This window comes from Oryx dammah, unplaced genomic scaffold (assembly GCF_014754425.2).
Source record: "Oryx dammah isolate SB20612 unplaced genomic scaffold, SCBI_Odam_1.1 HiC_scaffold_15, whole genome shotgun sequence".
Classification (NCBI taxonomy): Eukaryota; Metazoa; Chordata; class Mammalia; order Artiodactyla; family Bovidae; genus Oryx; species Oryx dammah.
The window spans coordinates 34,325,026-34,350,009 of NW_024070199.1; positions in this window are offsets into that span (position 1 = coordinate 34,325,026).

Consider the following 24,984-nt stretch of genomic DNA (forward strand, 5'->3'; position numbering starts at 1 on the left):
TGGCTTAAAGCTCAGTGTTCAGAAAACGAAGATCATGGCATCTGGTCCCATCACTTCATGGGAAGTAGATGGGGAAACAGTGGAAACAGTGTCAGACTTTATTTTGGGGGCCTCCAAAATCACTGCAGATGGTGATTGCAGACGTGAAATTAAGAGACACTTACTCCTTGGAAGGAAAGTTATGACCAACCTAGGTAGCATATTCAAATGCAGAGACATTACTTTGCCAACAAAGGTCAGTCTAGTCAAGGCTATGGTCTTTCCAATGGTCATGTATGGATGAGCTGGACTGTGAAGAAAGCTGAGCACCGAAGAATTGATGCTTTTGAACTGTGGTGTTGGAGAAGACTCTTGAGAGTCCCTTGGACTGCAAGGAGATCCAACCAGTCCATTCTAAAGGAGATCAGCCCTGGGTGTTCACTGGTAGGACTGATGCTAAAGCTGAAACTCCAGTACTTTGGCTACCTCATGCGAAGAGTTGACTCACTGGAAAAGACCCTGATGTTGGGAGGGATTGGAGACAGGAGGAAAAGGGGACAACAGAGGATGAGATGGCTGGATGGCATCACCGACTCAATGGACATGAGTTTGGGTGAACTCCAGGAGTTGGTGATGGACAGGGAGGCGTGGTGTGCTGCAATTCATGGGGTCGCAGAGAGTTGGACACGACTGAGCGACTGAACTAAACTGAACTGAACTGAAACCATTGTTAAAAATTGAGAAAAATGAGTACATCTTTTAAGTTCCATTAAAAATTATTTTGTTCTATAGTATTCCTGCCATGGAATACAGCTGGCCAGTGGTGTACAAACCAATATTTTGACCAGACAAATATTTTGGCCAGCTCATTTTAGTAAATATTCACAGTTCCTCATTTGGAGTAGGAAACAGCAACCCACTCCAGTATTCTTGCTTGGAGAATCCCATGGACAGAGGAGCCTGGCAGGCTACAGTCGATAGGGTCACAAAGAGTCGGACACAACTGAAGTGACTTAGCGCAGCATAGCACAGCATAAAAAAAAGAAAAACTCATAACTACTCTTTCTGTATGATCTCATAATATTCACTGAAAAATAGCTTTTAAAAATGAAGACAAAATAAAACCTGCTTCAGATAAACAAAAGCTGAAAGAATTTATTACCAGTATATCAGTCCTACAAGAAACATTAAAGGAAGTTATTTGGGCAGAAGAAAAGTTGTGTAATTACGGATCTACACAAAGAACTAAAGGGTATTTTAAAATATTGATATTTCCTTTTTCCTCATCTTTTAATTTCTCCAAAACATAAGTGAATGTTCAAACTAAAAAATAGTCATGTATTATGGGATTTATAATATATGTAGATGTAAAATGTACCTTCCAAATAGCACAAAGGATGAACAGGACAGTGTAAGTGTTCTGTTGTAAGAATCTTACATTATATTAAAAAATGATATCATATTATTTCAAGGCAGTAGATGATAAGTTTAGGTCATATTATAAACCTGAGAACAACCGCTAAAAAATAAAAATTAAATTAAATTAAACAAGAGATGTAACTAGCCAGTAGTGGACATAAGATGGAATAATAGAAAATCCTTAATTAATCCAAAAAGCAGCAGAAAATGATGAACGAAGATCAAAGAGTATATAAAACAAAAAGAAAGTAAGCAACATGGTAGACTTAAATCCAAACATATCAATAATCTCATTAAATATGAATAGGCTAAATGTATCAAATAAAAGACAGAAATCATTAGACTGAATACATACTATTTGTTGTCTACAAGAAATCCCTTCACATCTGAAGACACAGACACATATGTTTTAAAAAAAATATGTTAAGCAAGCATTAACAATAAGGCTGGAGGTACGATGTTAAGTCAGACAGTGGAGACATCAGAATAAGTGGTATCACCAGGAATATCCAGGGACATTTCAAAATAAAGTGCTAAAGAATTAAAATTTTCAAATTCAGTCTGGTTAAAGAGAACTGCCATATCTGAATAAAGTTGCACCCCATTTAAGCTAGTTGGACTGAATTGAAAGGAATATAAAATGATCTACACACTCTTTTCCTCTTCTATTTCTAATACACACATCAACATTTGATTTCCTTTATCTGGGAAAACTGCCTTTTACATGCCTCCAGTTGCTTTTATTCCTCTTTATAACTTCAATTACTATTTCAGTCCAGGCAGTAGTTTAATATTTTGAGTTCCATGTTGTCCTTCCTTCCTTCTGTGTGTGAATCTGAGGAAGAACCTGCAAACTGTCCATCAGTAACATTTGACTTAATGGCAACCCACTCCAGTACTCTTGCCTAGAAAATCCCAGGGACGGAGGAGCCTGGTGTCCATGGGGTCGCAGAGTCAGACACGACTGAGCGACTTCACTTCAATTCACTTCACTTCATTTCACTTCCTTCAATAACAGAGTTCTTGTCTCTTACCTGGGAACACTGGTAGTCAGTTGAGGGCTGGTTTCTCAGCCTTGCTTGGGTGTGTGACCTTGTGACCAATGTCTGCCGCTTCCTGGTTGTGCCTTAAAAGGAAGGGTATGTGTGTCCTATGTTTCCATCTACTGGCTGTGAAACACTCTTAATAAAGAATCTGATATTTTTTTTCTCCTTTAAGCACTACATTTAGTGAGTCTCTTTATAATAACAGCTTAGAATAAATCCCAACTAACACAGCACTTCTGCAATTTTCTCCGCCCAAGAGAACTGGCAGCTTTGCATAGTACCTCAAATTTCTTATGCCATCCCTGTGTTATCCTGATTTACAACAAGCAATTAGAAAGTACTATGACTTTTTAGGGCTTCCCTGGTGGCTCAGTGGTAAAGAATCCACCTACCAATGCAGGAGACCCAGGTTCAATCCCTGGGTCAGAAAGACCCCCTGGAGAAGGAAATAGCAACCCACTCCAGTGTTCTTGCCTGGAGAATCCCATGGACAAAGGAGCCTGGTGAGCTACAGTCCATAGGGCTGCAAAAGTCAGATAGGACTCGGTGACTAAACAACAACAATCACTTTTTAAGTGGGGACAGGGACTTAAAAAAAAAGAGAATCCACTCCCTACTTTAATGCTTGCTAACTTTTGTCTATGATAGAGTCAACATATTGCTTAGAAACAGGGCAGTTTTATTGACAGTCTTTAAGAAAGTAAAGAAGCTCAAGGGATAAAGAGTAAATGTAGTTTTGCAGTAAGAGAAAATAATACACATATATAGATTCAAGTGTCAACCTGTGTGGCATGGGATGCGCCTTTGCCCTTCCAAACCTCTGTTGGTTATCTAATCAATGGAAAAGGAATGAGCATGCCTGCTCGCTGTACTGCACAGAATCTCCTAATTGCCTAACCATTTGCCTGGTCTGAAACCAGCTTTTTCCGGGCTCTCAGTTTCTGCTGCTCCTATATCCAGAACCTTCCATTTGTTCTCAGCATTTCCCTTCCAGTGAAACTCATGAAAGACTCTGCTACCCTCTAGTCTCTGGCCATTAGTATCAGAATGATGAAGATAGTTTTGGAACATCCCGCAGAGCTGGTTCAGGTTCCTGCTGTCAAGTTATTTGGATCCTTCCAAACAGCCAGAGCTGTATCCTGTCCAGCCTCTCAACTTCTCTGTAGGCCTGGCCCTGCCTAACCTCTGAAAAATCTCCTCTCAGGATAAACACTGTCTCAGATTAAAACCAAGATTCTCCAGAGGAACTGTTGAGCACCAACATGTTGCCTTACTTAAGCCATCCCTGGGTGGAGGATAATAACTGGGCTTGTGTGGAGACCCATTACTTGGCTTTCTACAAAGCTGCTTTATAGAACAAGCCCCAGGGTGGCATTACTTAATCAACAGCAGAGATGCAGAGAGAGTGAGTTTATGACAAACCGACGCTGTACCTGGCTTTTCCTAGCAGCAGTTGCAAGGTGAGTGAAAAAGAAAGTCCTCTAATCTCACCAAGCAGCCAGATTGATTCTAGTTCATTAATAGTTGCTGGAGTGGAGAGAAAGAGAGAGAAAGTGAGGGGACTGAATGCATCGTTGGCGTCTGCACCCTTAATAGAGGTCAAGAAGCTCTTTCGAAACTTCTCACAGCCCTGTGAATGCACTGAGCCAGAGCGTCTGGTCCCTGGCCTGGAGCCAGGATCAACATCCAAGGCCTCAAGGAAGATGAAGGACCTCAGATAGGAAGGCATGTGTGTTAGATTTGTCTGCAGAACCCTCAAAACACCAAATGAAAAGGAACATCTGTGTTACCTACCTAGATACGTTGCTCGATTTTATTTCATAGCTTTCCATCCAAATATTTGGCACCATACAAATGTATAGAGGTGACTCTAAGTTACCTACCAGCTTTATCTGCCAAAGAAAAGGAAAACTGAAAATGCGCCGGCAAAGGACAAAATAACATTAAGTCAATTTGATTTGGAGTGTAGTTGCTTCTAACTCAGTTCAGAATTGGTGGAGGTCAAGCACATCTATCTAGCCTAGATTGTCCCCTGAATCTCTTTTTATGAATATACTAATGGTCTGAAAGAATGAAGGACTCACCCAGAGTACATATTTTGAGTGCAGACGTCTTGTTGTTTTACCGAACAGATATATACTTTGAAAGTTGTTTAAAAATTGATTCAAGAGTAAAGTACATGGAAATGGGCAGTTTGCTGAGAGGAGTAACAATCTTCTAAAGAGATAACCAAGTCTCAATATATTGACTTTTAAAATTAATTTGTACAGAGTATCGTGCTTTCTTTAAACCTTCATAACTACTTTCTGTTGGTGTGTGGTTCACCCATAGGCAAGCAAGGTGCTTCTCAGAGAAGCTTAGCTACTACTTCATAGCAACATTCTGCCAGGGGACACTGTCCCTGAGCCCTGTTTTCTTCCCTGTGGTCCACAGTAACTTACGAGTTTCCTTCACCAACCGCACAAATAGGTATTGACTATCTATCACGGACTAGACATTGAGCTATTCTTAGTGATATAATACATGCTCATATAAGCATGGTCCTTCATCATAAATGACCCAGGACACCTCATGGGGCTTGGGAAGTGTGCTCTAGGCGATCGGGAAGTGACAATCATGCAGACTTAAAAGGTAGAACTTAGATGAAAGGAGGGCTTGCCCTGGGAAACAGAATAATATTACTCCAGTGGGATCAACGGCTGAGGGGACCCTGAGGGTATATTTGAGGAGCTCCAAGAAATATGCAAGAAAACAGGGAGTAGCAGGAAATGAGGCCAGATGTGCACAGAGGTGAATGCTGCTGCCGGATCCATAAGAAATGTATGTGGATTTAGACGACCCTAAAGACTTCTTCATAGAGAACTGGAAGATTTGGGTTTAGGAAAGATTGTTTTGACTGAAGATCACAGAATCCATAGGAGGTGGGACAAAACTAGAAGGTTAGAAGGCCTGTTAGGGAGATGCTATAGTCATCATGAAAATAAGCCACGTATGGGAATAGGTGCACACAGCCTGCATCTTTTGCTGTCCCTCCCCCAGCACGAATACCGCCACAGCTCAGGGCCCAGCCCGGTGAAGGAACCCTGGCCTCGGGCCCTTTCATGCTCCCATTCTCTAGACTCTGTCAGCGAGACAGCGATTTTGCTCAGTCATAAAAAAGGTAAAGACAGTAATAACTGTGAAACTAAACCAGGTGTGTTCTAAATCTTCTGTGAGGTAGACACAATTTTTTCTTGTAGAGAGAGAAGTTTGAGATAAATAGCAGAGAATCGGTAAATAATTCAGCCTATGACCTTGATGCTTATTGATTCCTGCAGCTGTTTTTCTTTCTCAAGGCTACCCAGGGAAGGGGGAAAAAAGACCTCCAAAAAACAATTATCACTTAATTATAAAATTGCTTGGCTTGGGAAAGCCTTCTGGTTGGTTGCTGAGCACTCCAAGGGGGTGAGTTAATCTCTATAAACCATACGGCCTGACTAAAGCTGCCGTTTAAAATTTCCAGCCACCGCTTCATTACTCTCTGGTATGGATGATAAACAAAAAGAGAAGAAAGACCCACATTTTCTTCTCATTTTCAGACACTTAGGATGTTTAGCCAATCAGATGGCTTAATGGCTGGCTATTTCTTACCCGGGGACTTGAACACGGAGGGATTCCAGCCATTGGGACACCAGATGTAGCCCACAGTGAACTCGAGAGCCATGCTGGTAGCAGGGGGGTGGTCAGGGGGGTGGTAGTTTTAGTTCTGTGATTGTTGTGGTGATAGTCATACTACAGATTGGGCTGAAAAATCGAAAAGGGAAAGAACAAGATTTTTTTTTTACACAGAAATAATTTCTTCTTCAGTCTGGTTTGGGGGAAAGGTATGACTCTGAAATCAGCCCTGGTTCTCTCCAATCGTTTCTTGAGAGGCAGGAATTTCTCATCACTAGTGTGAACAGCCACTGAGCAAGAGGTTTAGCCATGTCCATGGGCAGGTTGAGAGGGTCAACCACCTGGAATATTGGATTCAGAGCTGATACACTCTTAGCCCAGCTCACCCTATTCCTTTATATTTATTATCTTAGTCCTGGGATCACTGGGCTTCCCACGTGGCACTAGTGGTAAAGAACCTGGCTGCCAGTGCAGGAGACACAGGTTCAATCCCTGGGTTGGGAAGATCCCCTGGAATAGGAAATGGCAACCCACTCTAGTATTCTTACCTGGAAAACTCCATGGACAGAAGAGCATGGTAGACTACAGCCCATGGGGTTACAAAGAGTCAGACATGACTGAGCACCATCCTTCCTTCCTTCCTTCCAGTGATCACTAAAATTCTTGACTAGCAAACAAACAACCCTATTAAAAATGGCCAAGGGACTTGAATAGATGATATACAGACAACCAAAAATCACATGAAAAGGAACTGGAACTCTTATGTCCTATATGTGGGAATGCAAAGTGGTATAGTTACTATGAAAAATAGTATAGAGTTTCCTTAAGAAACTGAAAAATAGAATCACCATATTTTCATTCAGCAATTCTACCCTGGAAAAGAATTGAAGACAGAGTCTCAAACAGATATTTGTACACCCGGGTTCAAAGCAGCATTATTCACAACACCCAAAAGAAGGAAGCAACCCAGGTGTCCACTGATGTATGAATGGATAAATATATATAATAGAATATTATCCAGCCTTACAGAAGAAAGAAATTCTGGCACGTATTATGACACAGACGAACCTTGAGGACATTATGCTAAGTGAAGAAAACCTGTCACAAAAAGATAAATACTGTATGATTCCACTTATCAGAGATTCCCTAGAGTCATCAAATTCATAGAGACAGAAAATGGAATGGTGGCTGCCAGGGGCTGGGAAAGGGGAGTTCTTCTTTAATGGGCAGTTTCTATTGGTGGTTCAGGCAGTAAAGAATCTGGGGTTCAATCCATGGATCGGAAAGATTCCCTGGAGAAGGAAACAGCAACACACTCCAGTATTCTTGCCTGGAGAATTCCATGGACAGAGGAGCCTAGTAGGCTACAGTCCATGGGGTCACAAAGAGTCAGACACAACTGAGCAACTAACACTTTTCTGTTTGGTAAGATAAAAAGTCTTCTCGAGATGGATTGCACAACAATGTGAATGTACTTAAGACTGAACTGAACACTTAAAAATGGTTAAGATGGGGACTTCCCTGGTGGCCTAATGGTTAAGACCTCACCTTCCAATGCAGAAGGTGCAGGTTCAATGCCTGGTCAGAGAGCTAAGATCCCACATGACTTGCAGCCAACAAACCAAAGCATAAAACAGAAGCAATGTTGTAACAAATTCAATAAAAAGACTTGAAAGATGGTCCACGTCAAAAAATCTTTTAAAAATGGTTAAATATTAAAGTGTATTTTACCCCAGTTAAAACTTTTTATAGAAACCATGGCTAGCTTTTGGAAATGAGTCACGCTCAGCAGAATGGACAATCTTGAAGCTCACTCTAGACTCCTCTTTCAAGTGCTGACTTAAGGGAAAAACTCCTAGCTGCTCTCACAGTCTCCCTGTTTCTAAAGCATGATGGGCAATAGTGCCTGTTTCTTATCTCATCAAGGAGTGAGGTTAGGAGAGAGTGTTAAGAGCAAGAAGAGAGTCCAATGGGTCCTAGAGACTAGCATCCTGCCTCCACCTGAACTCTGATGGGAATATGGGAATCAGCAGTTCATACATCATCTCTGGCAAAGGTGGCCAAGTACCTGTTTCCGTGGGAACCGCCCCTCTCTCTGGCACTTGGCACATAGATATTCACGGCAAAATGGATAGCCCTCAGCATCCTGGGGAGGACTGCAGCTCTCCCACCTTGTAACTGTGGGGCTGAGGTCCGGGGGAAACTTGAGTCCAGGTCCTGTGACATGGAGACCAGAGGCTGCACTGTGCTCTCCACCTGCCTCCATCTCTCACAATCATTCCCCATGTGTGGAATGCCCTGAGGTCTTTCTTCTACCCATCCTCCACCCCTGCCCCCGCTACTCCCCCTTTTCTGGGTCTCTCGCAGGATCATTCCAACACTTCTGGCCCCTTCTTCCTTATGTGCCTTAAACCCCACCACCATGCCTCACCAGCTCACTGGCTTCCTGGCAGGTCTTCAGACCCAGCTGGCACACGCATCCTTTGGGACGCTTCCTCTCCTGGGATAATGTCCCAGTGACTTACTACCCACCCCCTCAGCTGAAGTGCCCGTCCATCCCTCAGACCTTCTCCACAGTTGGGGACCACTGTTTACCATACTTATCACCATCCAATGTGTTGAATGGTTTCCTAATCTGTTTTTCGCCTGTCTGCCGAGGAGAAAGTAAGCTCCATGAGGTGGAGAATTTGTCTTTCTCATCACTGGGGTGTAAGGGTTTGGTGCACGGTAGGGGATCAAAAATATATTTGAATGAATGAATGAACTCCTTCTAGGTTCCCAGAGCCCAGCATGGAGCTGTATATAACTCTGTGTGGCTGATGACATGCTCTGAGAAACAACAGCTCTGTGGAGTGTCAATTGCTTTTGCTCAAAAAAGTGTCCTACCTATTGAATCTGGCAAGAATTCAGCTACATCAAGCCTAACACAAATTTTTTTCTTTCAGGACTTCTGCGATCACATCAATGCTTAGCAAGGAGTTCCAGGGGGTGGGGCGTCATCCAGCTCCAGGGGCAGGGCATCATCCAGCTCCAGGGGGCAGGGTGTCACGCAGTTAGTGACTTACAATAGGGTTGGAGGAGTGGAGGGAGAGGTCATGAGTGGATACCTAACAACGTAAGACTATGTATGGGAAAGGCCGGATGTGATGAATACCAGAGGGCTTCAGGAAAGCACGTCCAGTTATGGAAGGAAACTGTCAGGGTGAAAGTGACACCATTATCCTTTGGCAAGTGGGGGCTCAGGCACAGAAAGCATCGTGGGTGCGGAGGGTTCGGCAACGAGGAGCTCCACTGGGCCAGGTTGAGAGCAGTCAAGGAGACAAGACAGGAAAGACGAGGCCCGTCTGTGGTGGCTTTTAATGCTCGTCTAGTCAAGGCTATGGTTTGTCCAGCAGTCATGTATGGATTGTGAGAGTTGGACTGTGAAGAAAGCTGAGCGCCAAAGAATTGATGCTTTTGAACTGTGGTGTGGGAGGACTCTTGAGAGTCCCTTGGACTGCAAGGAGATCCAACCAGTCCATTCTAAAGGAGATCAGCCCTGGGTGTTCTTTGGAAGGAATGATGCTAAAGCTGAAACTTCAGTACTTTGGCCACCTCGTGTGAAGAGATGACTTATTGGAAAAGACTCTGATCCTGGGAGGGATTGGGGGCAGGAGGAAAAGGGGACAACAGAGGATGAGTTGGCCAGATGGCATCACCAACTCAATGGATGTGAGTCTGAGTGAACTCTGGGAGTTGGTGATGGACAGGGAGGCGTGGTGTGCTGCAATTCATGGGGTCGCAAAGAGTCGAACTGGACTGAGCAACTGAACTGAACTGAACTAAAGGAGTTTGGACTTTCACTTCCAGGCACCGAAGACTTCCTAACAAGAAAGTAACAGATCACACAGTGTATTTTGTGAGCTCAAAACCAGTGCTGAATATAGACAAGATGGCCCCAGGGGGAGAGTCAGAAAGTGAATGAGGCAGTATTTGGGGGGACCCAGTGAATACAGGCTCTACTTACACGCTTTGGTTCTGTTTCCCTCCTCCTGGGACCTGTGCTTGTGTCTCCCTTTGGGAACCATTTCTTATCTGTTTCGAGCTCTGGGCAGGGCCAGTTGCACCCCCACTCTCTAGGCAAGAAGGTCCCGTCCCCTGACCACACAGTTTGGCTCAAAAATATTCCAAATCTCAAGCTGGTCCAGTGAGAATGAGCCCTTGTTCTTTTTCAGGAAATATTGCAGATGAAGCCTGCTCTTTGCACTGGGTTTGCCAACTGGAGGCTGAAGCCCAGAGAGGCTAAAGGCTACTTTGCCAACACTGTGGAGAAAGGCATGAAACTGAATGAGAAGAAAAGAGAGTCATGAGATGGGAGGGATATTGGAGGGGGCTGAGCCCTGGATTCAGCCAGGCCTGGCATGTGTTCTGTAGAAAAACAAAACCAAATGGAGTAAAGAGGCTGGAGTCTGCCAGGAAGGAGGGGGAGGAGGTGACTTTGGATGTCTTTCTAATCTCATCCTTTCACAGGCTTTCTGTCCAGCTTGGCTGGTCCACACCGAAAGCAGCAGAAGAGGGAGGGCATGGGTGTCCAGGAGAAGAGCCCCCCGAGACAGGAGGAGTGGGCAGCCCTTGTCTGGCGTGAGTTAGTACATGCAAGGAGCAGCCAGGGGGCCAGTGTGGCCAGAGGCAGAGTGATGGGCCGGGGTCAGGTCATGTAAAGCTTTGCTGTCCCTTGAAGGGAGCTTGGCCTCCACTCTCAGAATGAATGGCAGCCATTAGAGTCACGAGTCAAGAAATGACAAGAGGCAACTGCTGTTTAAAAGGGTCACCCATGCCTGAAGACAGGGCAGGGGTGGGAGGCAAGGAAACAGGCCATCCATTCAGCCAGTGGGATCTGAGATTCTGTCTTCAGACTCGCTACCAGGCAGGTAGGGAGAAGCACCTGGAGGAGGGTGGGGGCTCTGGGAACGATGGAGGAGATACTGAACAGGGCAGGTACAGAGGAGCAGGTGAGCAGGAGAAAGGGCTCCAGGCTCAGGCTGGGCCCCCAGGGTGGGAAAGGGAGCACCCAGAGCAGGTTTCCAGGGCAGGAAGGACACAAAGTTGCGGCAGTGGGTGGAAATGAGGTCTGGCCCAGGCAGGGCAACCATGCTGGCCACATGCTAAACTCAGAACAGCGGCCACTGTGTCCTTCAGCTCTTTCTGAGCTGTTGCAGGGAGGCTCCCGTGGTGGGCGAAGCCTATACAGGACTTCTGGAAAACCGCCCTGCTTCCCACCTGCCTTGGCCCTGTGGTCCAGTTCGGGGCCATTCACGTCTATGATGGTCACCACCCAGCAACTCTCTCTCACAGGACCTGAAGCCAGACGCTTCTTCCCTCCACCACCATCCTCCCAACGCTTTTCTTATCTCTCCTCAGGAAGTACCAAAAATCAGACCAGCCTCCAATGTCCATTTGAAGGGACCATGGCCATCTGGGGGTGATGGGAGGGCAGAGCTGCGTGTAAATTTCAGCTGTAAATATGAAGTCACAGTTGGTTCTGTAGCTGCGGGCACTTCCACCGAGGTCAGGAGGCTTCTTCTGCACAGAAAAAAAGTCAGAAATTGATCTTGCTTTTAGCATTTACCAGGCATTCTCTGAGGAGGCGACTTCATCAGCTGCGAGGTCTGTCTTTGCAAAAGACAGCATCTGGCTCGGCCTCCTCCCTCCCATCCCGCCATGGCTTGGCTGCAGCTCCCAGCTCGTCCTCTGTCTCTGGCTGCAGCTTTGAATTTGCACATCTCATTCCCAGCTTCTGGCTCACATCTGGAGCCAGTCCTGTCTCAGGGTTTGGCATGCGGTGGGTGCTCAACACATGTCTGTCCGGTGCTGGTGAATGAGTGAGTCATTGCTCCAGCCTGCCAGCCCCTGTGCTGTCTCACCACCTCTCATCTGCTCCCTGTCCTTCTCAGAAGATGTGTGAAAGACATACTCATCTCACACACCTCTCTCTCAGCCCGGGGAGGGGAGGAAGCTAGACTGGGGGCTCTTTTCTCCAAGTCCCTCAGCATGTAGAAATTCCAGCTTTGCCAGAGGTTTCATGCTAACTGCCGTGGGGCTGCCAAAGTGGACCACAGCCCCTGCATCCCAGCAAACAGGGCTGGGACAAAGGCCACCAGCCTGGCTGGAAGGGCTGGGCGTTCAGCCTCTGTTCTGCCAATGCCCTCACCTCTGCGGCACAGACCATCACTCAGCTTTCAAAATTTCCATTTTCTCATCCATAAACGAGTGTTGGGTGGATGATGTGCAGGCCCTAACTGATGGAGGATTTCAGGATCGGAGGTGAAGGAGCAGCCGTCAGAGCCGACAAGCAGTTGGACGCTGAGCGAGTGAGACCAGAGTCCTGCAGTCAGAGACACTTGACTCCCCTCCTGGCTGGACCACTCACCATGCGACTTTGGATGTATCAGTTCACCTTTATGACCTTCAGATTTGTTTCTGAGTAAAATGGGAACAGTAATAGCACCACCCTCATAGAGATGTGAACAAGATTAAATAGTTAATGTCATACTAAGGCATCAAACTACAGTCAAACCTCAGTATGTTAACATCCTAGTGGGAATCCCTGGCGGTCCAGTGGTTAGGACTCCACACTTTCACTGCTGAAGGACCGGGATCAGTCTCTGGTCAGGGAACTAAGATCCTGCAAGTTGCATGGTGCAGCCAAATGACAAACAAACAAACATGCCTAGCGACCAGATCAATAGTCTAGAGCACGGCTACACAGCAGAACTTTCTCCATATCTGGATTAAAACCGCAGCCACCGGCCACTCATGTCTACTTTGTAAGCAGTTTCATTGTGGCTAATGTGACTGAGAAACTGAGTTTTTTATTTGACTTCATTTTAATTATTTTACATCTAAATAGCCATTTTATTTCAGTGTTATATAGCTAGCAGCCCATACATGAGACAGAACAGGTCTATACAGTAAGAATTACCGAGGCTTCTAAAGGTGTGGTAAGGTATGGCACATCTGGACAGGGGAATAGTGTTAACATTAAAAAGAAATAACCCATCAAGCCATGAGAAGTCATGTGCACAGTCTCTCAGTCATGTCTGACCCTTTGCAATCTCGTGGACTGGAGCCCACTTAGCTCCTCTGTCCATGGGATTATCCAGGCAAGAATATTGGAGTGGGTTGCCATTTCCTTCTCCAATGGAAAAAGAGAGAGAGGGATGAAGAAATGCTTGGAAGAAGTGGTGTTTGAAGCGAGTTCTCAGGAATGGAGACGTGAGTTCTCATGAAAGGCAGAGGCTATGTTTGCAGTGTCCAGCAGTGCTCAGGGCCCAGGAGTCAGGCGGGGAGGAGGGGGGCGGCCAGAAAACGGGGCTTTTACAGGAAGGAAGTGGGTGACAGGCTGCAAAGCCCCTGGACAAGACTGAATTCCAGGTTAAAGAGCCTAAATGTATTCAGCAACCAATGGAGTCCCTGAAGATGTTCACCCGGGACTATGAGATACGAAAAAGCGTTTGAGAAATATTAATTTCCTAAAGAAGCGTGCTATTGGAACTTTTAAGTTTTTTGAGAGTTGGGTCTGTGTCGTTAAGTTAAATCACGCGAAGTTCCTATTATCACATCAGGAGCTCAGAAGGGCTTAAAACAATTTAATTCAAATAAATAGATAACTCAGCTCAGGATCACACTGCTTTATCAGACTCTTCCATTACCAATGTGATATCTCCCATATTGCCCAGAAAAGTAAAAGTATCTAGGGACTCTTGCTTGATGGATTTGTGTAAATGTATCTAAAAAGAGGCACACAATGTAGCCTCACCAGCACTGGGGACTCAGCATTCAGAATGCTTAAGTGTCGAGAAAAGATTTCCATTTGTGGTCTCCCACCAAGCACTATCTTCAAAGGTCCCCAGATTTATTATTTCATCAACAGATCGGAGAGGGGAGTTTGTATGAGATCAAACAAGCACGACTACTATGGGAAGGCTGGCAGGTAATAGTGTATAAATTGCCCGATAGAAAATGTCAAAAGTTAACATCAAGCGGTGGGGGGATTGGGGAGCACACAGATCTGAGTACAAATGACTGAGCCTTTCTGGGAGCCAATTCTTTATATGGTCCAGTTAATGCATTATAAGAGACTCTGGGCTCAGAAACCCACTGAAACCCAATAACTCAGAATATATCCTTTACTAAAAAATTATAAAAAGCATCTCATTTTCTATACCTCTCCTCTTTTCTGGTATCTTCCTCTCTCTCTCTCTCTTTCTCTTCCTCTCTCTCTCTCTCTTTCTCTCTCTTTCTCTCTCTCTCTGTCTTTCTCTCTCTCTCTCTCACACACACAAACACACAAACACACACACACACATTACTGTATGCTTACTTTTTTTCTACCCTGAGTAAATCCCTTGTTCTTTTACATCTCATTCTTTACGTCTCCTTTTAAGGGTATTGTCCTGATAGTTAAAGTGTCTTCCAAGGTAAAAAGTTATATTCACTTTGTCCATTGCCAGTGACTTGCTGACTCAGACTCAATATAAGAAAGAGAGTTGCCATGTCTCCCATCAATGCCTGTTCTCATGAGCAGGGCATCAGTCCTGAATCAGTTATTGTGTGTTTCTACAAGAGAGTAACAAGCAGTTCTGGAACATTCAGCTTGGGGTCTGAAAGTATGTTCATGTGAACCATCTCACACTTTCACCTCGTGCCCACTCAATGCCATCTTCCGAGAGGCAGCCTTTCCCACAGAACCCCAAATGACCCCCATCCTAGCTCTGTCTTAATTTCACAGCACTTTTTAATATTTGACATCAGAATAAATATTTCTTTGTCAATAGCCTATATATTCCATTCAGATATGTGTTCAATTACATTTGGAATTCTCAGCAGCAGCACCAGGAGGTGGATACAATTAATAGCTACATTTTCCAAGGATTCGCCTGGCAGTCTAGTGGTTAGGACTCCATGCTTCCACTGCAAGGAGCACGCCAAGTCTTGCAGCCAAAAAAAGAACCCAAACCCTGCACTTTCCAGATGGAGACACTGCTGTAAGATTATGGGGCAAGGAGCTCTACCAAGGTGGTACAGCCATGAATTGCAGAGCAGAGACTGCACCCCAGGCCTGTTTTCAACTCCAGAGCAAGTGCTCCCAGCTAGAGCCTCCAGGCTGCGGGCAGTGAATTCTAGGTTATATGTTTATTATCCCATGGGAGTCAGGCTTGAAAGTGACTTCAGTGTCAAGACTATAACGGCTTGAAAAACGACTTTCTCCCACCCTACCTTCCTAGGGAGATACACCAGAGAATACATGAATTCTGAAAGTGAAAGTGTTAGTTGCTCACTCGTGTCTGACTCTTTTTGACCGCATGGACTGTAGCCTGCCAGCCTCCTCGTCCATGGAGTTCTTCAGGCAAGAATACCGAAGTGGGTAGCCATCCCATTCTCCAGGGGATCTTCCCGACCCAGAGATCGAACTCAAGTCTCCTGCATTGCAGGCAGATTCTTTACCATTTGAGCCACCAGGGAAGCCCAGCTCCTAGACAAACACAGACTACCAGAAATTCTCAGAGTACAAGTTCTTCGAACACAGAAGCCATGTTGGCCCCATTTTGGCAGCCAAAATAGGCAGCTCTCTGTACAGTGGCTTCATGTAGCATGGAGCCTAATCAACAATCTATTTATTTTTATTCCCATGCTTCTAGGAGGTTCCCAGCTTCTCCAAAAATAGTAGCTGGCTTGTTAGCAAAATCCAAGAAGCGTCACTTTATTTCTCAGAATCAGACTTGATCTGCTGTGAGCTCCCAGCTACCAGTCTCAGTAATTTGGGGCCTCCCCTCCATGGACTCTTAGAATGGTTCCATTCTTGGCTTTTTCTATGGCTACAGGCACTTTCGAAGGTCATCCCTCAGCACCAGCCCTTGTCCTTGTCACCTGCCATCCATCCCTTGGGCTTTGAAGATGTCCCTCCACTACAATCCTCCTTGTAGAATCCAAGCCTCACACCTGGGATGCAGCAAGGAATTGGTCCCTCCACTCACTTCTCTCTGCAGGGCTCTGAGTCTATATCTGAATGTACGGCTTCCTCCTTTGTGATGCTCACCAACCATCCATGCCTTCCACTTCTAGAATGAGGCCACACCATCCTCCTCAAAAAGACTGCACAGATGTCATTCCATCTGTCTCTTCCTGAGATTGGAGGGACAGGAAATACCAAATCCAGTTAGTTTTTCAAAATCTAATCAACCTGTTATCAATAGTTTGTATTTATATTAGATCATGTGCTATTACAAAGTTTTCATCAAGTCCCTTCACACTCTGACCCTTTGGGCAGTCAGGTTGGCCCCACATTTGGCTCACAAATAGATCTCCTGTAGTGAAGGATCTGCTGTTTTCTTCCCTCGGATAGCAGCAGACACAGGATTTCTCCTGGGATCCTATCACACAGTCTGGTTCCCCTGCTGCTCAGGCGTTCAGTCGTGTCTGACTCTATGCAACCCCATGGACTATAGTCCACCAGGCTCCTCTGTCCATGGGATTCTCCAGGCCAGAATACTGGAGTGGGTTGCCATTTTCTTCTCCAGAGGCTCTTCCTGACCCAGGAATTGAACCTGTGTCTCCTGCATTACAGGTAGATTCTTTACCCACAGAGCCATCAGGGGTTTTGCTTAATGACTGGTAACAACCCCCACCTGGAAAGTAGCCCTCAGTGAAAACAGAGCCTGAGAGAGAGGGGGTCCCAGGGCAGAGCTGCTGGGGACTATGCTCCAACCAGCATTGGCTCATACTGGGTACCACTGGGGTACCCCTGTTGACTCTGGATAGCTGAAAAGGTTCCAAACCTTCTGGTCCTAACACTCTTCTAACACCTTTCCTAACCCACAGCTGTGAGAAAGCTGGGTGGGCAGGCTAAATAAATTAATAAGTAGTTTCTTTGTAGAATACTCAGCTCAGCACAGCTGGAAAGCTTACCATGACGGGTCTTAGAATAAAGCAGCCTAAGGAAGTTTCTTTTTCTTCCCTGCCCTGGAGCAGAACATGCTGCTAATATCAGTCAGGTAGTAGATCCAGTTACAGAGTACCTACTGTACACAGAGGATCATCTTGGTCCAGATGAAGAGAAAAGTAACTAACTGGGAAGACAAAGGGCTCTTGGGATGTCCTGAACCCCATAGCAACGGTCCTTAAACTTTCTGAACATGTAAAGTGCACCACAAATAATAAACAGTGAGCCTGTGTTAGAGGGGAACTTCAAAGCCAACAAAGGCAGAAGGCATTCCCTTTACTTTAATCCTGACATCTACTGTGTTTTCAGCTTACTTCCTCTGGCTTTTTTTAAATTTTTTTTTTTAATTTTTATAAAAGTCACATAATACAAAGCATACTATTTAAACCATATTCTGTGCAGTTCAGTGGCAGTAAGTGCATTCACATTGCCGTGCAACTCCCTCCATCCTCCAGCTCCCTTATTCTTCACCTTCCTCAACTGAAACTCTGTCCCCATTAAATACTAAGTTCCCATGTCCCCTCCCCACTCCCCAGCTCCCAGCCTCTGGCATCTATCAAAGTACTTTTGGACTCTATGAATTTGACTATCCTTGGTACCTTGTGTAAGTGAAATCAAACAGTATCTGTGTGCAGCTAATGTATATTGGAATGCATTTTTTAAGTTAATATATGTCTTAAGGGCTTCCCTGGTAGTTCAGTCAGTTAAGAATCATCTGCAAAATACAGGCGATCAGAGTTCGGTCCCTGAGTCAGGAAGATCTCCTGGAGGAGGAAATGTCAAGCCATCCTAATATTCTTGCCTGGGAAATCCTATGGACAGAGGAGTCTGGTAGGCTACAGTCCATAGTGTTGCAAAAAGTTGGACATGACTCAGCAACTAAACCACCACCACCAATATATATCCTACAAATATTATACCTTCTTTCTACCCCCTGTGCTAAACAGCAGGTTCTCATTAGTTACCTATTTTATACATAGTAGTGGGCATACGTCAATCCCAATCTCCTGATTTAACCCACCTCCCCTTTCCCACCTTGGTGTCCAAACATTTGTCCCTCTGGCTTTTGAGCATTTGAGTGGTGAAAGAGATTGAACATCGAGGCCTCAGTCACTCAATACTCGACAAAGGAATAATAAAAAATAACTGGCCCCTGCCATAATGGTTTACTAGTTTCCTAAGATCTGGTTGGGAGGGTTTCTGATCGATTTTAAGATATGAATATTATCTAAGTTAGGGTGTGTACAGGAGAAGGTAGATGATTGAACTGAACCATCAATGATGAATGGGTACAGTCAGCCAAGCATCTCTCAAACATCTATTGAATGTTCCTTATGTCAGGTGTTGTGTTAGGCACCGAGAGTAAAATGACTAAGATATATTCCCTTCCCTTGAGATACTCAAGGCTAGTGCAGGAGACAGAGAAATTAGCAAGTAGCTGGCATATGGTTTTCAGATGACTTAGTATGTCATTGTGGCCCACATGGGATACTGTGGGGGCAAACAGTAGACAAAGCTGGAAGGCGTTAAGGAAGAGTTCTAGAAAGAAGAGATCCTTGAGCTAAGTCTTCAAGTACAAGAAGAAATTAACCAGCTGGAGAAAAATGGGAAGGATAATCCAGGCAAAGTATGCAGCAGATACAAAGGTTTAGAGAGAAATGAAGAAATCAAAAGCATTCGGAGAATTTCCACTAGTTCTTTGTGACTGAAATATAAGCTCAGTGTAGGAGTGGCAAGCCATAGGTCTAAGTCATATTCAGAAAATCTTGTGAGTCATGCCAAGTAATTTACACTTTATCCTGAGGTTTAAGAGTGAGCCTTTGCGGGTACTGAAAGAGGAGAAGGATTGACAGAAATATGGAAATATCAGTCTCACATAATAAAGAGGAGAGAGAATGGATAAATAGGGTGGAGCCTGGAGTCAGGGAACCTGTTTAGCGACTGTTCAGAAATTACAGGTAAGAATAGGTAAGGCTCTAAATTGAAAACTAGCAGTAAATGGCAATGATGAACATTTAGAAGTGTTTGATTCTCACGCATGGTTTCCTCATTGATAATGAACCACACAGCACACCACCAGTAGTGCTAATTTCACCATAATAACGGTATTACTACCCAGACTGAAATAGCAAGCTCGTCTGGAAACCTAACCAATGCACACGGCATTTTTTCCCTCACATTCCCATTATCAGCAGGAAAGGATGCTGCTCTGCTTTTGCCTAAAAAGTCTCCTCGTTCTGATTTAAGTAGGAGCTGGTAGAGAAAGGCACTTGCTTTCCGCTGACTTTGGGTCTGGTGGGTTTATTCACAATGAGATATGAATTGGCCTCACATGTTGTCCTCTGCACCTCCTCTTCTGCTCCCTCCCCTCCCTGCTGCAGACCAAGATTTAACATGAGCTGAAGGACCATGGACACTCTGATCTTGGAATCTCTGGTGTGGCTGACATTAAGAGGGGAGAGGGACATGAGGTCTTTCAGATGCTCGTAACGTCACATCCAAGGTCAATGGGCCATAGCAGGGCAATGCCGTAGGGTCTCTGCATGGTCTTCCCCGCACAGAGACTATCCTCTGTTGGGGGACTTGGCATAGACTCCCAATCACTCCAGGGGGAGCTGGGGGAGCACAGAGCCCAGACCTTGGAGTCAGATAGACCCAGTGCCTAGTCCCAGCCTGGCTTCTTGTCTCCAGTGAGGGTGGGAGAGAGACCTGTGTGTGATAAGAATTATGGGAGATGACGAGGGTAGAGTGCCCAGCACAGGGTTTCTCAACCAGGGCTGATTCTGCCCCCAGAGGACATCGATCACGTCTAGGACATTTGGGGTTGTCACAGTGAGGTGGGAGAGGCAAATGCCACCAGCTTCTAGTAGGTAGAAACCAAGGGTGCTGCTGAACTTTGTACAATAGACAGGCTGGTCCCCCACAGCCAAAAGCTACCCTGCTCAAAATGCCAAAGGTGCCAAGGTTGAAAAGCACTTGTCTAGTTCCATGAATGTTCCTTGTAGCTCCTCTCCCCTGCTCTCCTATGATCCCTCCCCCTCCTCGAATACAGATTAAAATCAATACCCCTGAGCAGAGATATCCACCCTATGGGACAGTCTCTGACTGCCAGCTGGAAAGACTGACCCCAGTCCTTCTCCATCATGATTAAAATGACTGGTTTTGAGGAGTTGATGCCTTCTGGCTCCAGCCTGTTTATTTTCCTCCCTATGATGTTTTTGCATGAATTTTTTTTTTTTCATAAAATAAAGCAAGATGCCCTGCCATCTTGCTGGGCCTGCCCTTCTTCTCACTGTGGCTTTTTGTACTGCTCCAGCCACCATCCCTGTCATCTCCTCTCCCTTCTTTCACCACCTCCTCCCCTGAAACCCAAGGATGACTGTTTGCTGACCACGAAGCAGGTGTGGCTCCCTATTTCCAGGGACTTTAAGGGAGGTTTTTTCACCATTGCAAACCAACCTCTATAACAGGCTGCTCTGACTTCAAAGTCAGTTGGCTTTGCAGATTGGGTTGAAACCCACCCTGCCTCTTGTCCCTCTCTGTGAGCACAGTGGCTACCAGAAGACTCTGCAGCGTTCTGAGCAGGCATCCTTCAACTGAGGCTTTCTTCAGACCAAACAAACAAACCTGTGAGAGAGGAGGATGGAAACAACCTGGCCTGCTTTTCATGATTCTTCATCTGTATGGAAGCATGCCTGTGTATGAACACAGCACACGTTACCTACAGACAGAGAAACCCACACATGGACAGAAGGAAACAAGAGGCCTCCTAGAAGGTGCTGGAGGAAGCCTGGCTTCTCTCTGAGGGGACCTGGGCGTCCTTGCTGGTTCTGCCTGCAGGACTCAGGACTGGGGCTCAGAGGCTGATCCCCCATCCCTCCAACCCAGCTGCCTTCATGCTGTGTCTCTACCTCCAACCATTCTCCATAATCTATCCCTTGAAATCAGGAAGATGTAGTGATGGGCACTGACCAGGACCATTAGTTATTATCAGCTCAACATTTTCCAGTTCGAGACCCCCCCATCCCCACGTTCAGGTGCTGACAAGCCTAAGGGAGACAACAAAGGACTGGGCAATAGCGCAGGAGCATTCCCACCACAGACAGAAGCCTGTGGGTCCCGTCCGCCCCCTTCTCTGGAGCCCGCTAACTCCTTGGGGGCACAAAGGTAGGGCAGGCTCTCTCTGTCTCTCTCTGAGGTTCCAGGAGCCCAGTCTAGCTAGGCTTCAGCTAAAAGAATGATGCAGAAGCCCCAAAGAAATAGAGAAAATTTTATTTCCAAAGTGCTGACCTTTTGTGCCAGAAGTCACTTTGGTTAATCTATTACACCTTGACCTTTCATTTCACATACTCTTTTAAGCTACCAGTATTTCTTTCTTTTCAATGTTGAAAGCCTGGTGGAAGGCAACCCATGGAGGGCCTTGAATTCAACTCCACCCACCACTTCCCCACCTCCGAGTCCTTCCTGAGATTGGAAGAGGAGGGAGCAGGCAGGCTTCCACTGAAAGCTGTTCTCCACCTACCTCTCCAGCATCCTCCACACCAGGGTGGTGTGGAGATCACAGACAATCCCACTAAGACCTTCAGACTTGATTTTGTGAGCATGGAGAGGCTCCAAGGGTTTTCAATTTAGGGATGAAATGATCAGATGCACATTTAAGCTAGGTCACTCAGACAGCTGTTGGGGGCTCGGGGGGAGTTGTAAGGAGAGACATGAAACATGGCTTTGTTTTAAAATTGAAATCTGAAAGTCTCTGAAATTTATTGGCAATACATAGGGCTAGTGTCTATGAATCACAGTCCACAAATTTAAGTGTATATAAGAAATATATCTTTGTATAACTCACCTTAATTTCTCTTTCAAGCTCCCTGTGTGACTGGGTTACTAGAAAGCTTTCACCACTGTCTTTTTGAGATTTGCAGTCCCACAGACTGTGCCAGGGTCTGAGGAGTCCTCCAGCAATTCCAGACCATTTCTGCTGCACACTGGTTATTTCTAGCGTCCATGGTCCTGGCTGGTGCTTGGGACCTGTGTGTTTAGGGAGGAAAGGGGGAGAGAGAAAGGGAAGAAGTCACAGTTAAGATTAAAAGTGACTTTTTCTGCCACCTTGGCTTCCCCCCACCTCCACCCCACTTGGAGTATAGTTGCTTTACTATGTTATGTTAGTTCCTGCTGTACAACATCGAGAATCATTCGTATGTATACATATTGATATCCTCCTTCTTCCTCAGCCTCCCTCCCCACATCCCTGATCCCAACCCTCTAGGTCCTCACAGAGTGCCGAGCTACTCCCTGTGCTGCACAGCAGCTTCCCACTAGCTCTGTTTTACACACGGTGGCGCATACATGTCAGCGCTTCTGTCTTAATTCACCCCACCCTCCCCTCTCTCCCCCGTGTCCACAAGTCCATTGTCTATATCTGTGTCTCTCCTCCTGCCCTGCAAATATGTTCGTCTGTACCATTTTTCTAGATTCCACATATATGCGTTAATATACCATATTTGTGCTTCTCTGACTTAATTCACTCTGTGTGATAGACTCTAGGTTCATCCACTGCAAATGACTTAATTTCATTCCTTTTTATGTCTTGAGTAACACTGGGATTTTAAAAACCAAAAAATATACCTATCTGAGGAGGGGACACCAATACTTTATGTAAGAAGTTTTTGGGAACTTGAGCTAGGAGAGAGGAGGAATTAAAGAAAGGGATTCAAGGAAATGTAAGAAGTGAAATAAATGACAGCTGGTGCTTGATGGAGGTGGAGGGTAAGGGAGAGAGCTCTGGGCTCCAGGACCAGGCAAACAGCAGACGGTACCAACTGAGCTACAAGTTGAAGCAACTGAGCTCTAAGTCAAAGCAGGAGCAGGAGTGGCGGGGGGGAGGGGGTGTGTGGAGGGGGAAGGTTGCAGAAATCACCTGGGAACAGTCAGGTGTCAGGGGCCTAGGGGTCCTTCTTAGGGGTCCCAGTCCCTCAGCTGCCTCTTGGGCTGATGGTCCTAGAGTCCTTGGGGGCTCTGCATCCTTGGCCCAGCAGGACCCCAAATCCACTTGTCTCTTTCTCTTGCCCAGATTCTCCCACCTTAGGGACCCCCAACAGACATTTGTGTTTATTCTTCTACTGACTCAACTGCAGTACCTTCTTTCAATGTTTCATGCATGTCTGTACCTTTTCCCTTTGAGTATGCTAATACAGTTTTCTCCTTTGCCTGCAGATCCCAGCATGCTTGGGCATGAACAAGCTGCCCTGTCCCCAGACACTGGAGCAGGCACCCCGGGATGTGAGAGTGGGGACAGAGACCTCCCCTCAGTGCCAGCTGTGTTACACACCGGGTACATCACAAGCTTTCTTAGTGTCCACTCCCTTATTTGCGAAATGATGACAGTGGTACCTGCTTTGGCCAACAACCTCGGATGGTAGGGAATCAGATGACATAATGTATGGGAAAGCATTCTTTAAATGACATTACCCTGTTCAAACGTAACTTATCAAGCCATCCTTACATGACACTTTCCGTGCTTGTCTGTCTTGCTCCCACCTTTTTCTTCTTTAGCAACTCCTCACCTGAAAATCTGTTGTTGTTTTCAGTCACTGTCGTGTCTGACTTTTTGGACCCCATGAACTGCCGCATGCCAGGCTTCCCTGTCCTCCACTACCTCCCGGAGTTTTCTCAAACTTATGTCCATTGAGTCAGTGATACCATCTGATCATCTCATTCTCTGTCGCCCCTACTCTTCACCGGCTCTCAGCCTTTCCCAGCATCAGGGTCTTTTCCAATGAATCAGTTCTTCACATCGGGTAGCCAAAGTATTGGAGCTTCACCTTCAGCATCAGTCCTTCTAATGAATATTCAGGGTTGATTTCCTTTAGAATGGACTGGCTGGATCTCCTTGAAGTCCAAGGGACTCTCAAGAGTCTTCTCTAGCACCAAAATTCAGTTCTTCGGCGCTCAGTTTCTTGATGGTCCAACTCTTACATTAAAAACTATCTCAGGAAAGGCAGGTGTGTGGAAGGGAGGGGCCTGCAGAGGAAAGGGTGTGAGGACTGGAGGGTGGAGTGGGCTGTGACAGGCTCAGGAATTCATACTGCTAACCCCCTGACCTGAGCTGGCCATAGGACCAGGAGGTCACAGCCAGAGGCCCCAGGATGCAGACTGAGATGTGGCAGAATGGACTTCTTTTTTCCTTTTTTACTCTTGGTGATCTGGTAGAAATGGTACCTGCTTATCCCTACTCCAAGCCCAACAAAATACAGCTTTCATCATCTGATGGTGTACATGTACAGCCATGCAGAGACACAGAAATCAATGTGCATTGATTCCTAAGCTAGGAATTCATAAACTTCTTTAAGGTCATGAATTGATTTTTCACTTTCTGTGAAAAAAAATGTGAGAGTCCAGACCTTTCTCTTCATTTGTGCTGGCTTTCTCATCTACAGGGACACACAGGGCTGCACACGGACCCTCCTGCCCCTGTGTGAGCCAGGCCCACCGTTCCTCGGGGCCACCAGGAGGGAGAATCGCTTAGATACGGAAAGAAGGGGACAGAGACACTTGAACACTCCTCCTGCTGCATCAAAGCCTCCTACGCTGGCCTAATCCCCTGGATTAGTCAAATAATGGAACAAATAATGGACTTGAGGGATGAAACCACAAAAATGGATGCCTGGTTGGAACAGAGGCATGATTATTGGCCAAATCTGAGCTGGGCGGTGGCGGGGGGTTGATTTCAGGCTCAGAAATCAGTGCCCACTCCCATGATGACTCAGTGATGACATGCGGCAAGTGACACCTGAGCTCGTCTCCAGTGGTGGGCACCCACTCCATTACCAGGGGAACCTTCTCATTGCCTGAACCTAGGTTTACACACATCTGAAAAAATGGAGAAAATATCTACCTTATGAAGAG